Below are 14,588 nucleotides of genomic sequence, written 5' to 3' on the forward strand. Positions count from 1 at the left end.
GTCGCCAAAAACTTGAAGTAAGTAATCTGAGGCAGTAAAGATGACTTCAGGAGATTTAATGTAGCAGAACCACACGGTTGAGGAGCCGCAGTACAAGCTTCTCCGCCGGACACAAACAACTACTTCTTTTTTCAAACATAATGTTCCATGCTGTCTAGGTTACTACCATGCAAAAACAACAGTTGATGGGCAGAATGCAGAACAATGTCATACATTCACCCCAGTACAGAAATCTGGGACTAAATCCATCGTTTTTTTGCTCACCATGCCATTCCAGTTAAAGCCATATGCAAATCAGTCTTGACCCTGTGCCTCATGGGAACAGTCCAGACCGAACTGCCAAGCCAAGTCCTCCCTGGACTGGAACCAAGCATCCTAGGACTGGTTTCAGGGTATCACCCCTCTTCAGCCAGGATAGCTTGATTCCAGTGGCATGGAGAGCACGGGACTCACGTCTGAGCATACCCGTCCCACTCGGGGTGACAAATGCAAAAACAACAGTTGATGGACAGAATGCAAAACAATGTCATACATTCACCCCAGTACAGAGATCTGGGCCTAAATCCATCGTTTTTTTGCTCACCGTTCCAGTTTAAACTAAACTGGGGTGGCATGGTGAGCAAAAGAATGATGGATTTAACCCAGATCTCTTGACTGGGGGTGAATGTTCTGATTTGTTCTGCATTCCGTCCATCAATTGTGTGTCTTTTGTTTTCTCGCCCTAAGTGCGCCAGGTATGCTCAGACATGAGTCCTGGGCTCACTGTGCCACTGGAATCAAGCTATCCTGGCTGAAGAGGGGTGAAACCCCGAAACTGGTCCTAGGATGCTTGTTTCCGGTCCCGGGAGGACCTGGCTTGGCAGTTCGGGCTGGACTGTTCCCATGAGGCACAGGGTCAAGACTGATTTGCATATAGCCAGGTCTAAACTGGGGTGGCATGGTGAGCAAACGAATGATGGATTTAACCCAGATCTCTTGACTGGGGGTGAATGTTCTGATTTGTTCTGCATTCCGTCCATCAATTGTGTGTCTTTTGTTTTCTCGCCCTAAGTGCGCCAGGTATGCTCAGACATGAGTCCTGGGCTCACTGTGCCACTGGAATCAAGCTATCCTGGCTGAAGAGGGGTGAAACCCCGAAACTGGTCCTAGGATGCTTGTTTCTGGTCCAGGGAGGACCTGGCTTGGCAGTTTGGGCTGGACTGTTCCCATGAGGCACAGGGTCAAGACTGATTTGCATATAGCCAGGTCTAAACTGGGGTGGCATGGTGAGCAAAAGAATGATGGATTTAACCCAGATCTCTTGACTGGGGGTGAATGTTTTGATTTGTTCTGCATTCCGTTCATAAATTGTGTGTCTTTAGGTTACTAACATGGAACTCACAATTGGATACATCACACATAGAATGAAAGGAAGAAGCTGAAACTACAGCGCTGTAACAAGTAAACAATACTGAAAGAAACATATATACATATATATATATAATGCAAAACCAACATACTACAAAGATCCACTTCGTCAGTATGGCGTTTTTTTTCTTTGAAGCTAATTTTTTCCTAAAACTTTGATATGTTTGGGACAGCACTGACTTTTAAACAGCATTAGAGACTCCGGCTTGGACGTTATTATAGAAATTAACTACCGGAATATCATAGTAAAAGTAAAAATACATGGCAACAAAATGTATGCTACACCCTAAACCAAATCGACAGAGAGAAATTCATTGTTCTTATACATAAGTCACCATCTTTAGGCAATTCCTATTTCAGCGAGCTAATGGCCGGTCCATGTAAGATCTTTGAAAGAATCTGATTAACTAGGTGACAAATTGATGCCTCAGAGCCAGCCTATGCTCCTGCTGAAAAAAAGCCAGGAAAAAAAGTCCTGGTTACACACACGAGAGGCGGTTCTTTCCTTTAAGAATAGAGAAAGGAATAACAATCACCTGTTTGTGGGTATCCTTTACATCAACTAGTAACCACAGCATTTAAGAAATTGCGATATACTTCCTAGCCGATCACTGCTCGCATTCAACAGAACAGAGTCATCAGTGAACATGATGTGCGTGCAAGCCATGAGAAGAATATTAATACCTGTATCACTGCAAGGAGTTTACTATTAACACTTGAAGATCTCAAAGATTGTGAACCTCTGTCAGCATCGACGCAGGCAGGACATGACGTAAAACACCTAATGACTCTTTGTGGATGCCTCTGCTGATTATATTGAATGGCAAGGGGTTTTGCAATACTATAAGGAGAAGGCACATGTTTGCCAACAATGCCTCTTGGCAGAAATCTGATGTATTAGACAGTGGGTGCCGAGCACTTTTCATTCTCCTGCACACAAGCTGCACTCATACAACTTCACACTGCATACAAAAAATATACACTGGTTTGTTATTTATCAGGAACAGCCTCTTTGCTCCTCTTCTGATTTATTATTTATTTATTAATTTAATTGATTTCCTTTTTCCACAGTGTCATGAGCAAAAGGCAAACATAAGAAACAATCCAAAAATAATAATGAAAACTGAAAATACAGTTAGCAAACCACCTTGTCCTCTTCCCATTTCTTGACCCTCACCAAAAGTCTTAGGGCCTTATTACAACTATAGCGGTTTTCCAAAGGGACCGCCACTGTGGCTGTCCCAAGAAGACTACCAAGGCTGTGGTGATCTCGCCTGCCGGATTATGAGTTTAATCCTGGGCAGGCGGCCGGTGCAGTGGTGGTCTCACTGCGTCGGCTGTGTTAGGCTTATAGGAGAGCCTTAACAACATACGGCTGCAGTGAGAGATCCTGCAGCACGTTCCTGCACGGTGTGGCATGCACCATGTCATGCATGCCACTACATGCAGGAGCGAGGATGCAATCACTCGCATCCCCAGGTGCAGATTCGCCGGACCTTCATGCCTGTCACCCTTTTCATGGCGGGGTACCCGCCATGAAATTGGTGGTGGATATGCAGGTCGCAATATGCTCGGTGGTGTCGGCATCGGCACCACCAGCATATTCAGGCCATTTGAATACCGCCACCGCAGTGGGATCCTTGATCCCTTCAGAGGCGGCGGTCTCGTAGAGGTCCCACCACCACACTCCTAATAATGTGGGCGTATTTGCCAGGGAGGTGGTGGTCGGTTGGACCGCTACCGGGCAGGACAGTGGCCCCAGGACCACTGTACTTGTAATAAGGTCCCTAGTCTTGATCTCAGGTGGGGGGACATAAATGTACAGGGGTTTATGCCTGTCAACTTACACCAGACCTGAGCCACATCATCAGGGGCCATACTCTCTAACCTCTAGACAATTAAAGTATCAATGTGGGCAAACAGATCCAGCACAATCCCTCTGTATTGGCACCAGTCTGCCGAGATCTTAGAAAGTTTCTGAGGCAACTCTGATTATATGTGTGGGGGGTTCCAGGCTCATGAAATGGTCCAGTTCCGTGTTCCACTCCTCCAGCAATAGGGCCACAGTGTCTTTCCGTGTGTGCAATATACCTTTTTGCCACAACCTATTCCAGCCACAACCACGCCATCTTAATACCTTCCGGCCGTTAAATAAATGGCAATATGGAATTTGGGATCACTGAATAGTATCTCTTCCAGTACCCTTTGAAGTGTAGAAGTAGTGAGCAACCCACATCCTCAAACTGCGTGCATCAAGTCTCCAACCTGTGAAGTGCATCTCAACTATCTTGGAGAGATTATCAGCTCCATCTTCCACAATCTGTGTCGGTGAGATATAACCTGTATAGATATTTAAGCTGAATTAACCAAAATATAGATGTTATCAACAGCTCTCTGGGGGAGGCCAGAACTTCCGCTCAATTATTAGAGAGCACGCCCAAGTTCAATGTCCATTCTTGATGCAACTTTTCAAATGTATCTGGCATATCAGCGACCGAATAGCAGTATATATTTATATTTTATGGGTTCCCAGTCCCTCTGATATTAACTTTGCTTCCAGGGGATTGAAGTCCGGCAGTTCCTTCACGCCTAAAATATACCCAGTCAGGACATGGTGTCGTAATTACAAAAAGAACTGCTCTAATGAAGGTAATATTCCTTCTGTAGGTCTTGGAAGGACTTGAAGGTCGTGCCTGACATGACATCACCCAAAGTAGAAATCTCTGCCAGATTCAACAGTTTAATACCCTATACTGTCGCTACATGTAGCAGCTGTGTCCCTTCCCGCACTGTAATTTCTTTAGTGATTCATGGTCCCCTGCCCATATCTTTAAGGGTGTTTCTTCATAATTTAATGACCAGCAAAGTTTCTGGGGAAGGGAGGGGTTCAGTTTATCTCCATAGAGAAAGTGCTAAATCAACACCCCTTGCATAGCCCACTTTTTGGGTGCAAAGGTAGGGGGTCCCCGTATCATACCACCATTCATTAAGTATATGTTAGTGGGTTGCTCTGTAGTAAGATAGAACATTGGGGACAACCATTCCTCTTTGTAAGGGGACTCATTTTGAAAGAGCAATTCTGGGAATTTTCATATTCCTTAAAACCCTGCATAGTGTCGAATTTATGCTTTTTTGAAGCAAGAGCCGGGGAGAGTCTAGTGAAAATTATGGAGCTGACAAATCAAGAATGACAGGACCACCCTCCTAAATATGCCTGATCTACCCTTTAGGGAGAGTGGAAGCATAGGCTAACATTTCACATCCCCTTCTATCTTCTCCTGGATAGGTTGGGTGTTTTTGGTCAAGGTGAATGTGGAGTCCTGTGTAATATATTTATCAAAATATTTAAACTCCTCTGTTAGAACCTGTTTCAGAGGTTCATGAGGCAAGCAGGAGCTACTGGGCCTAGCCGTGGGGGCTGAGGCCTCTTACTCCTGATGTGCCAGGGCCCGACTGACTATGGGTCCTGAGCAGCAGTTGTGCCAAGTACCCTTTCAGCACTTGACTCTCAGTGGTAGCGCAAGTCGCGCAGTCAAAGGCTCCCCAGAAGAGAGGTAGATGCAGGGGGCTATACAGGTTCACAAGTCAACATACATTCAACAGCAATGATAAATGATTGTCAAGGCAAATACTTGTTTTTATGAAAAAAGGAATATTTATGAACAAGCGTAAAGTAAAATATGGCATACAAAAATAATACAAATAGTTCCCTGAGGTCAGTACTCTAGTGTTTGATAGGCATGTCCATGAGCCTCACTTCCCTCTCTCTCTAATGGTAGTGGTTACTTCCCATTCACAATAGCTGACATTCAGGTTAGGTCCCACTCATAGTCTGAGTCTCAGGAGTCCCACTCCTACTCTTCCAAAGTCAAAAGAGTTCCAGGGCATAAAGTTCTATTTGGCAGTAAAAGTTCCCTCTGACCCTTCAGGCCTGCGATCAGTCTTACCCAATCTTGCAGGAGTTGCTCTCCCAGACTCCCTAGGAGCATTCCATACTCAGGTGTTGTGGAGGTTTGCAGCAGCTGCCAGCAATGATCAGCACTCTCTGCTTTGGAGGGGAAGCAGCTGAACATCCTTCTCACACATGGGGGACAATCTCTGAGGTTCTGATCCTCCATTCAGAGTTTGGGGAGGCACCATTCAATATGGCGCCCTTTCATTTCGAAGTCAGCGAAACCAGGCAATGATCCTTATTCCCCCGTGGCATATTAGGTTGTCAACACTAATCTGCTCTTGAGCGACATCACGATGGGCATGGCATTAATGTAATCTTCATGGCACCCAACCCCACTGGCATAGGGGCTCACCAACTTTACTCCGTACATGGGCGATGGCCCTATCAGCACAGCAGTAATGCAATCTTCATGGCGGCTTCCTCTGGGGGTGGCCAACGTTACTCTGCACAGAGGCGACTGCCCGATAGGTCCAGGAATGGAAGTCTTGCAAAGCTTCTCCTCCTCAACATGGAGCCGGATTGGCTGCTTGATGGCTGACAATGTAAGGGGCATCTAGCTCCCCTTCTTATAGTCCATTTCCAGACACTAGGGGCCTCATGTAGGAAGCCAAATACCGGTCGGTAACGGACGATTTTCGGTAATTATACCGCTACCGACCGGTATCTTGGCTTTTGAGATGTAGGGGGAGAATTTCATGATTCGGTATTTACCGAATCGGTAAAATTACCGAATCGGTAATATTACCGATTCGGTAAATTAACCGATTCGGTAAATACCGAATCATGAAATGAGATGTAGGGGGAGTGTGTGGTGGGTGTGGGGATTCGTTATTTACCACCAACTAAAGGTTGGTGGTAAATGACGAATAGGTGACAAAAAGCATTTTTGTGCACGTTTAAGTGTGCAATGTGGCAGACATACATGCCCTTAGGGCATGTATGTGCGCCACATGTGCACACATGGCCGAATCAGGGGTGCAACAGGGTGTCAATGTGACACCCTGCCACCCTTGCATGTGCTCCCCCATTACCGAATCGGTATTTACCGATTCGGTAATGAGGCATACCTTCCCATCAATGGGAAGGTATGCCTCATTACCGAATCGGTAAATACCGATTCGGTAATTACCGAATTTTTCCGAATCGGTAATATTTACCGACTCATTACCTACATTGCATTTACCACTTCATAAATACCGAATCGGTATGATTCGGTATTTATGAAGTGGTAAATGCAAGCCCACCTTCATAAGGCCCAAAATGTGATTTATCACCTTTGAGGTTTGTGTTGGGGATCTGCTTCCTTTTGAAGTGCCCACTCCTTTGCACTGTCTTACCTCCAGAAAACAGTTTTTACCAGCAAAAGTGACTCCAAATCCGATACCCCACAAAACAGGCCATGGAAGTTACTAGATGTTCACACCTGAATGTCAGCCACAGTGATATGTGCATAAAAGGCTCATCCAATGGCCCCAGCTCTACCCTTTATGGTTCTCTTTTTGGCCCATCACCTCTCTAAGAAATGTCCAGACCCCTACCCAGTGACCTTTTTCAGAATCAAAGAGCACCCTTTGAAGTGTACTGCAGAGACTGGGTCTTCCTTCCTCCAATGTGTCCCTCCCTGCTCTTAGGAATGCAGCAATTCACAAGACTGACAAGGGGAATCCTCTATACCCTCATTTTCATCCTGTGCACCCTAGGTCTCACAAAATCGAACCCAGAGTCTTCCAAGTATTATACCCTTCAGGGTCACACATTCTACCAGCACATGCATGCAACCACATGTGTACTGCACATCGCTACATCTTAACTTGATGCAGGCCAAAGGTGAGTGAAGCACACAGTAGCAGAACTTTACATGAGAGGCCTCACTTCAGTGACACAAATAAAAAGGCCTATTCACTCCTACTAATTATTACATAGCATGCTGCCATCCCCACACGTTTGGTGCTTTAACTCCTGGTAAAGACAGCTGCCTTTCACCGTCATGTGGGTAGCGCTTTGGGAGCACCTCCTGGTCCAGCAAGACCACAATCCATGAGATATGCCTCTGCCATGGTGCATACGCATGATCCGTGCTTGCCCATGACAACAAAAGTCAGCACCAGGGATCCAGATATCTTTGCAGCTAGGATACTCAGGACAGGGGTACACATCCACCACCATGTGAAAGACTTTTCATTCCCAACAGTCGCTCATCCCAGATCAGACTATCCCGAACCAACTCAACTCCTATCCTGGAGTGGTTGGGTGGTCAGACTGGTAAAATCCTCATGAAAGTCCATCCGCAGGAGGCTCTGTGCTCCACTAAAAACTCTAATCCTTATAGAGAAATAGACCATCTCAACAACTTGGGATTGTCTCCCTTCATAGTCATCAACCACTTAAATGGCTTATGATCTGTTTGCACCACAAACTTAGTGCCAAACAAAGAAAGGGCAGAACTTACACAGGGCCTACACTATGGCAAAATACTCTTTCTCAATAGCCACCCAGTTCTGTTCTATGGATAGTAACCTCCTACTAATAAAGGGTATTTGAATCTCTCTACCCTTGTCCTCCAGTTGAGCTAACACTGTTCCAACCCCTGTGTCAGAGGCACCCACCTGTAAAAAGAAAGGCTGACTGTAGTCATGTGCTTTCAGCATCTAAGCATTGCAATGTGCCTTGTTCAATTCCTCAAATGCTTGTTAGACATTCCTAGGTCCACAACACTTTCCTGGGCTGCCTCATGGATGCCAAAGGAGTCAGTAGGTTAATTAGACTTCCATAGTTCACCACACGATTCCGATAGTGCCGGGGAGTCCTAGAAAAGCCCTCATTTCAGTCTGGGTAGTAGGCAGCTCCCACTCCATCTCAAACCAAATCTTGGCGTCCAACAGGTGAATCTTTCCATTCCTCTCCTCATGCCCAAGGTAGACTACCCACCATGCAAGAGACCTTTCTTTCCGAACCCCCTCCATGAGCACCTGTCGGTCTGGAGCCCATGAAAGATTTTGTGGTTGGTTACAGTACATCCCCATATAATGCCACTTTCGCATGTTCTCCTATCACCCACTCAAAGCCTTTCACTTGAGCATCTATACATAGCATTCTACCAGTGGTTCTATTGTGATGGCAAAAATCAACAGGGACAGAGGACACCCCTGTCTGGTACCCCTTTGAATTGGAAAAAGTCTGAGACCCTTGATTCCACCCGGACCCTTGCTGAAAGGTCTGTGTAAAGGAGCATGACATATTTGAGAATCTTGGGACCCAAATAAAGCCTTTGCAATGAAGCCAATAGAAAACCCCACCTCATTGTGTGAAACTCCTTCCCATAATCAACAAGGAACAGCGCAGTGGGATCTGCTAGTCTGCTAATGTGTAGCCATGAAGGATACATTCCCCTGAATGAGTCTGGTTGTCCCTTGTGACCCCCATTTGGATCCTGAATGAAACACCTATGAGTCCCCAACGAGCCTAAAATGGAGATATATTGCAAGTGGGTTTCCTGCAAAAACAGAACATCAACATGAAGTATTTTCCCGTACTTAACTACAGGCCCCCCATTTTACCTTGTCCAAAAGACCATTAATATTCTAAGACAGAATTTTCAAAGGTGGCCATTGCGATCGTACCACATCATGGCGTATGTAGAATGTAATTCAGGGTCTAGTCACAAATGCGTCAAGTCTTGGGGTTACATCTGACAAGGTGCAAACAAAAATCTGAAGCCCTTACCACCCTCAAAAATACTTCTCACCATGAAGCATTGGTCGTGGGATAGGTCAATGATCTGCGCCAATACGGTGACCACAATAATGTGAGTCATCAACGCATAGCTCACATTTTTTTTTCTTTTTTTTTTTTTTTTTTAAATATTTTTATTGATAAATTTTTTCCCCACATTTTATTTCCCCCCCCCTCCCCCATTACATGGACAAGGCACAATAAGTTTCATAAGGCAGCCACATACTCAACTACATATTCAAAAGAAAAATGGAAAGTGAAATATTACAATATACATACTACATACAGATCCTATCATAATATATACGGATACAAATAATATATGTTAACATTCCATAATACATACATTCCTCAAAATACCTTATTCAGTTCCAGCCTTCCATTGAATCAAAGGACCCCAGATTTGTATACCCAGCTTTTTACCCTTTCTCCCTTTCCTAGAGTAAATAGCTGTTTCCAATTTTTGTATTGACAAAGTTTTTCCTAGCCATTGATGATACGTAGGAGGATTTAGATCTAACCAAGTTGAGGCCACAAGCAGTCTAAAAATCGACATTGCTACAAACAGAAAATATTTACAATTAATTTGTCCGTTGGGGGATATTCCCAACAAAATAGTTGCTGAGTCCAACTCTATTGTTGTGTCTAAGGCATTCCGGAAAAAATTCCCGATATCTTGTTTTATCTTATCTAAGTGTGGACAAGTAGAGAAAATATGTAACAAATTGGCCTCCATACTGCCACATCTAAAACACGAGATGCCCGACACAGCCCCCCATTGAGCAATTTTCCATGGCGTATAATACAGGTGATACAGGCTCTTGTAGTGCTGGGCCTGAAGAGACGCTGAGCATAGTAATTTACATCCCATCTCAAGTGATTCAGAGAAAATATCTCTTTCTCTAGCTATATCTAAATCTGAGGACCATTTAATTATCCATTTGTCAAGATCATCCTTTTTTAACTTTGTCATTTCTAAATAAAATCTTTTTATAGTACAGTCATTACCTTTTTGTATGAGATCCATCATTATACTCCTCCCAAAGCCTAGAGCTCCCCCTTTTTTATTTAATATACAACTCCTTATTTGAAGGTATTTAAAGAAATTATTTGTGTTTAACATGTACTTGTTTTTCAAATCTATAAATTGTAAGATGCCATTGTCATCCCACATATCACCAATCATTCTTATACCTTGACTCTCCCATTCCTCATATACCATTCCTGAGAACACAGCCCTAGGTAATGAGGGATTATTTTTGAATCTAGTATATACACTATATTTCCCTATTCCAACTTTTTTGGAAAATCCTTTCCATATGCTGTAGGCCGCCATAATTATCTTGAAACGTGTTCTTTTAAAGTAACTTCCATCAGTAAATCTTAAAAAAATATTTTCAGCATTTGTACCCAGAGCTAAACCATATATAGCCAGCGAGCCTGTCTTATCCCATCCATCCATCTCAGCCCCCCCAATTAATCCAGCCATTCCTTGTATTGCTGCAGCCCAATAATATACCTTTAGATCCGGCAGTGACCACCCCCCTCTCTCCCTGGGAAGGGACATATACCTCAATGCCCTCCGGGTTTTACCTCTAGCCCAAATAAAACGATTTACCATACTTTCGCAAATTTTAAACCACTTATTTTCAATTAGAAGAGGGATTGCCCTAAAAAGATACAACAGTTTGGGTAAGATCAGCATTTTAATAATATTAACTCGCCCAACTAATGATAAATGTAAGTTCTCATAACGATCCAAATCTTTTCTTGCCTTTTCGATTACTGGGGCAATATTATTATCCACCAAACTATCTAAATTAGACATAATATTAATTCCGAGGTATTTCCCTGCCGGCACTACTCTTCTATCTTCACAAGGTGTAAAAGAGTTTTTAATAATCTGGGTTTTAGACGCGTTCAATGAGTACCCTGAGATTTGTCCAAATCTTAAGGCCTCGGCCTCTACAAATGTAGTTGCTTCCGTTGGGCAAGGTGTTATCACCGCAACGTCGTCAGCATAGGCTAATATCTTGCATGGCCCAAGAACTGTATTGACTGCTGATTCTATCTTCCGTATTAAGGGATCCATATAAATGGCAAATAGCAAGGGAGAGAAAGGACATCCCTGGCGAGTTCCTCTCTTGATTTTAAATTGACCAGTTATACCCTCGTTTATCCTTAATGCTGCACCTGGATCCATATATAGAGTCTGAATTGCTTTCAAATAGCCTCCTCTAATCCCAACTCTAGCTAGGGTCTGCCACAAATACTGCCAGGAGACCCGATCAAATGCTTTTTCCGCATCCAAAAGCATAACTGCCATCGGGTCTCCTGCTACTTCCGCCACATCAAATAAAGTTATAACTTTTCTAATATGGTGAGTTGTCCCTCTACCAGGAATAAACCCATGTTGGTTATCACTAACCAGGTTACTTATAATTCTTGCAAATCTTGCAGCCAGTGCCTTTGAATAAATTTTGGTGTCATTATTCATCAATGTTATTGGGCGGTACGACCCTGGTTCATTCGGGGGCTTTTCTTTTTTTAAAATTAATACTATATCTGCCCCGCTCCAGGATTTGGGAATGGATACCCCACTTTGTGCAGCTTGAAACATTTGAGTTAAATTATTACCTAAACATCCCCAGAAAGTTTTATAAAACTCGATCGGTAGCTGATCAGGTCCAGCAGCCTTCCCCGAGGGTAGAGCAGTCATTGCTTCTTTAATCTCAGTTTCGTCCAATACGGTCTCTAATTCCTCTGCATCTTCAGGGGATATAGTTTTTACCTCAATGTTCTGGAGATATTCATTTATTCTATCGATACTACTGGGATCTTTCTCATCATATAAAGATTGGTAAAACTTCCTAAAGACCTCCCGAATTTCTTCTGGATCTGAATGCAGTTGTCCCTTTTCATCCTTTATTTCCTTAATCGTCCCTGCCGCCGCTATCTGTCTGGTTCGTATAGCAAGGACTCGCCCTATTTTCTCACTGAACTCGTAACATCTCTCCCTTCTGATTGTATATTGCTTTGCGGCTCTATTAGCAAGTTCTTCCTCTGCCTCACTTTTCACCTTCAGTAATTCTATTACGAATTGTTCAGTCGGCTCTCCCCTTATTACACAGTTATTAAGTTGTTCTTCTGCCTCCAGTACTTTTCCCTCTTTCTCCTTATATCGCAGTCTTTCTGTTTTCCTCTTGAAGGCGCTATAACTACACGTTTCACCGCGTGCTCCTGCCTTAAAGGCATCCCATACTATGCCAACTGCAGCAGTTCCTCTATTATATTCAAAGAATTCAGTAATCCATTTAGACATATGTTTTATATAGTCATCATCTAAAAGCAATCCCCTTTCGAATGTCCACTCCCTTCTTATTGTTGTTCCCCCACCCTGCTTTATCGTTAGGATTAGGGGATTGTGGTCACTAAGTATCCGAGGAAGTCTATTAATTTCCACTATACTAATTAAATCATTGGAAACCAGGAAGTAATCCAGCCTAACGCATATCTGATGCGGTGCTGAATAATATGTATAACCGAGTTGTTTCGATCTGATTGACCCCCAGACATCTCGCAATGTATTATTTTCTAAAAGATCAGTAAGGGCCTTATAGACCTTTTTTTTCCTCCCCTTATACTGTCTTATTGAGCCTGATCCTAGACCCTCCGCTCCGTCAATATTTAAGTCTCCACCTATAATAACTCGAGGGGCCCAGTCTGCCAACTCAGAATCCAAAAATTGCAGAATTTCTGGATCGTCCTGTGTAGAACCATATGCTGCAACTAATGTTGTCCACACCCCCCCTAATAGTACCTCAACCATCGCCCATCTCCCCCAATTATCTCTTAACTTTCTCCTTGTTACTACATTTTTATCCCTCGATAGAATCGCTACCCCTCTCTGTTTAACTCCTTGTTTAGAAGCAACTATTAATTGAAACCCCAGCTGATTAAGATATATCTCATGGGTACTCATTACATGTGTCTCCTGAAGAAACACAAAATCTACGTTCATTTGCCGTAGCCGTATTCCTATCTTCTGCCTCTTCGTTACATCATTTAGGCCGCATACATTCCATGTCACTAATCTAATAGACATTTTTCATTTTTTTTTTTTTTTTCCCCAGCCAGTTCTCTTCAGACCCTATCTGCTTGCTTTTATTTAATGTTCTAGAAACGATATACAATACTAGGCCTAGCACACTGCATAAATAGACTTCCCTGTTAATTTCAATATTGTCTTCCACATCTTCAGTGTCACTACCCATATCATACAGTTGATACAAATTACTTTTGTCAAATCCTCTTAAGTGTCTTGTACCTTTGTGCCCTGTCCATTTCCCTGCCCATCCCCAACCCCACCCCAGACTGCCCACCCTCAGAGTCCCACCCCCCCTACAGGCAAATAGGTCCAACGGACCTATGTCTGGCCGACTTTTGCCTCCTGGATGTCAAACCCGTAAACCCCCCTAACTTTCCCTTCATCTTACTGTGCTCAGTGTATGTCCAACAGATACCACCCCTATTCGTGCTCAACCTCTACCCCAATTCTTCTTATATTAATACCAATCTTTACTTATTGAAGCAGAAAAAGCTACAACTCAAGAAAACCATCAGATAAAGAGGAGTAAAACATCAAATAAATTTTTCATAGACCTTGAGCAAACAGTTTCCTCTATTATTTTAAATAAGTCCTCATATGTAGCTTTCGTCCCCAAAAATTACTTTACACAGTCTCTATTTTCCATATTATATTTATCTTCGTTTCTTTTGGGGAATATCCCTAAGAGCTACTGCATGATCATTATTCTCGACATTCTCCTTGTGCCTTGTTTTCCATTGGTCTTGCAGAAAGTTAAGATATTCTTGTGCAAGTATCTCAGAGTAGAAAATTTTAAAGTTCCCATTTACTCCAATCTTCAAACGAGCGGGATACAGAAGGTAAGCCTCACAACCTATGTTTTGAAATGGGGTAATGAGCTGCCTCATCCTCCACCTTCTTTCCACAGTGGTGTGGCAAAAGTCAGGACGTGCAAAAAACTCTACGCCGTTGTATTTGCATTTAGCTTGGGGCTTTGCTTTGTTAATTATCTCTTCTCGCAGAAGAAAATTCCCCACGTATAGAAGTATTGCGCGAGGCTTACTCTGCGCTGCTTTCAGGATCAGAGGAAAACGATGCGCCCTTTGTATTTCATGGTCAAGATCCCATGTAGACAACTCTGGGAGGGCACCCTTTAATAAGTCAACAACATACCCCCGAACATCACTTCCTTCTTTCCCTTCCTGTATTCCAATCAGGCGAACATTGTTACGTCTTTGTCTGTTCTCAAATTCCTCGAGTTTCCATAGCATGTCGGCCGTAGTCTTATCTTGTTCTTTTCTGTCATCCTTCACTTTGACCATATCATCTTCTAATTTCCCGGTTCTAGTCTCTACTTCAGAGACTCTCTCAGCCATCTCCTCATACAACCTGCTGACCTTTACCAAG

This window comes from Triturus cristatus, chromosome 4_1 (genome assembly GCF_964204655.1).
Source record: "Triturus cristatus chromosome 4_1, aTriCri1.1, whole genome shotgun sequence".
NCBI lineage: Eukaryota > Metazoa > Chordata > Amphibia > Caudata > Salamandridae > Triturus > Triturus cristatus.